At 40.9% G+C, this 2701-nt stretch overlaps 1 long non-coding RNA gene across 1 annotated transcript; it reads left to right on the forward strand.

Annotated features, from left to right (window-relative positions):
- The first annotated feature begins 602 nt into the window (after positions 1-602).
- LOC115286633 lies at positions 603-2131 on the forward strand. Its single transcript, XR_003906179.1, has 2 exons — positions 603-809; positions 1797-2131. It is a non-coding gene; the product is annotated as an uncharacterized LOC115286633 (long non-coding RNA).
- The last annotated feature ends 570 nt before the right edge of the window (positions 2132-2701 follow it).

The raw sequence follows: 2701 nt of genomic DNA on the forward strand, positions 1-2701 counted from the left end.
TCTCTCTCTGCCCCTCCCCTGCATGTGTGCATGCTCTCTGTCTCTCTTTTAAAATAAACATTTTTTTAAAAAGAGTTTTCTAATAAGATAAAGTGTCTGTATTAGAAGCAAATCAAATGGTTAGCACAGGACAAGAGAGTGGGTAGAAGACTGTGCTGTGTGTAGAACATACCTGGGTGTTATAGTGTCTGATCAGCCCTTTGCTGCCGTGGATGTGGTTTTGTACATTTCTCAAGTATTGTGTGTGTATGTGTATGTGTGTGGGTGCAAATATCCAACTAAACTCTAAACTTCACCGTAGACCAGAACCTTGTCTCCATGGATTCATTATTGCCCTAAACACAGGGCCTGCACAGTACCCAGCACTAGATAAATACTGAAAGTCTGCCAGGTCAACCTCTGCGTTTGTTTACTGTTTGAGCTAAAGATGGCTCGAGCTGTTAAGAAATTCCTTCCCCATCTCTGGTACTATATTGGCTCATGAGCTTCTTTCAGCTTTGTTTCTTGTTGTCTTGGAATCTGGCCTATAAACAGAGAATGCTAAGTGCACACCAGATCACAATCAGCATGGACTGGTCATCACAGCTGACATGGAGAATGGAATGTGCCCCCTTTGTAGAGATCATGGCCCTGGAGAGAAGGTTCAAATTGTCATGAGCCAAACAACTGATTATAGCACCTTCCTGCCACCCAGAATGTCCTGACTTCTATACGGGAAGCATCTGGGCCACCACCATGGGGTGTAAATCATGATCACCATCAGTAAACCGGAACATCACTGAATTCCAAGATCAAAAGAAACCTTAAAGGTATCCTAATCCAACATCCATCTTCTTTATAGTTAAGTTATTGATTACTCTTAGTAATTTATGTAATACATTTATTGTTGGGAAGTTTTCTCTCCACCTATATGAAGATTTGTAATCTCCCTTCTTGAAACTTCAACCCATTGTTTGCTCATGAAGTACTATTTGAAAATTGACCTCTTTATATGTCAGATTCGGTGTTATGTGGTGAGGCTAATAAGATGGTAAAGGCACATCTGCTTTCAACAACCTTGCGGTTGGGTTGGAAGTTAATTATATAAGTATATAACAAACAGTCTGTATTTGTGTGAAATCATTCTTAGTTTTGTTTAAAAACAGGGTGAAGGAGCGCCTAACCCAACATGGTCTGGCGGGGTAAAGGAATGGAGCCTCCCAATGTATGTGGCAGGTCGCTTCTCTAGCTTGTCAGCCCTGGAACTACTTAATCCGCAACGGATCAGCCCAATTACGTTATCTAGACAAAACTGCCACATCTTTTCTGCGACCATAATAATCTTTGCTGGGACACAGTGACTACAACCCCTTCATTCTTTTCCCCATTACCCTCCCACTTCTTTGTAGAAACAATGGCATTTGAGGAACTGACCCCAACTCCAGCCATCATATCATATCCCTTGCCAGGATCCCTAATCTAAGCCTATCAGTGCATAGCATTCCATTGATGACAAATACTGTGTTTTCTAAAATTTATTTTTTAGAGAAAGAGAGTGTGTAGGTGGGAGAGAGAGTCAAAGAAAGAGAGAGAATGCCAGCAGACTCCACCCATGCTTAGCATGGAGCCCCATGTGTGACTTGATCCCACAATCCTCGAATCACGACCTAAGCCAAAATCAAGAGTTGGCCACCCACCTCTCTGAACCACCCAGGCGCCCCAATAACAATTACTGTTTAAGGAGGGGAGACATTATGAAAGAAAAATTATGTTCTGGGCTTTGGAGTGGCATACTTTCTCTCATTTTTTCTTTCCAGAAATGAATGAGGTAACATGTAGCCTGTTTTCTACTACTGAGCAATTTACATCCATGATGAAGCCAACACTGAGTGTTATCAGAAAAGAGACAAAAAGAACTTGGATCCTTGATCACATCACTGAACTGGATCAGCCAGTCCTGACACATGCTTTCAAGCATGTAAGCCACTAAATGTGGTTCCTCTTGAAGCTAGTTTCATCTGGGTTTCCTGTTACTCACTTATAAAAGCATCTTAAGTTTTTAACTTGCCTAAACCTTTATTAAAACGAAACAATAGAATGTCTATGTCCCCTCCCCCCCAGTCAATCTAATAATATTAAGAAGGGAAAGCAAGTTTCTTTGGTATTCTTGTTTTTGTGAATCAATTATGGTTCCTTGTGCCCAAAGGCATATTTTCCAGGAGAAATGTTCTTGATTCACTTAGAGAATGGATAACAGTTGGAAGCAATTCAACTCCACAAGTATTGATTACACGTCTACTCTTTGCCCTGTGTTATGCTAGGCACTAAGGTGTATGCAAAGTGCTTCTGAATAAGATATGTCTCCTTTCTTCAAGGAGCTTAAAACCCTTTGGAAATCAAATGTAATATAAAGAGCTTGAGCTTTGGTGTCATATACCGAGTTTCAAATCTTGCCCTGCCTATTATATGTCTGGCACTATACATATGCTGTCTCCTTCAATCTTCACATCAACCGTTAAGGTCATTATTTATGAATGAGGAAATGAAGTTCAAAGAGGTAACTAGCTTTCACAAAGTGACTTGTCAGACATGATGGCGCTGGGAAATGCATATAGGACTGAGTCCAAAACCAAAGGTATGACCAATGTTTAGGTGGGATCTGAATGTGGCATTAATAGGCAAGCACCCCCAGACAGCCAATTTATGTCCACTGTAGTTCTTC

Source organism: Suricata suricatta, chromosome 3, assembly GCF_006229205.1.
Source record: "Suricata suricatta isolate VVHF042 chromosome 3, meerkat_22Aug2017_6uvM2_HiC, whole genome shotgun sequence".
NCBI lineage: Eukaryota > Metazoa > Chordata > Mammalia > Carnivora > Herpestidae > Suricata > Suricata suricatta.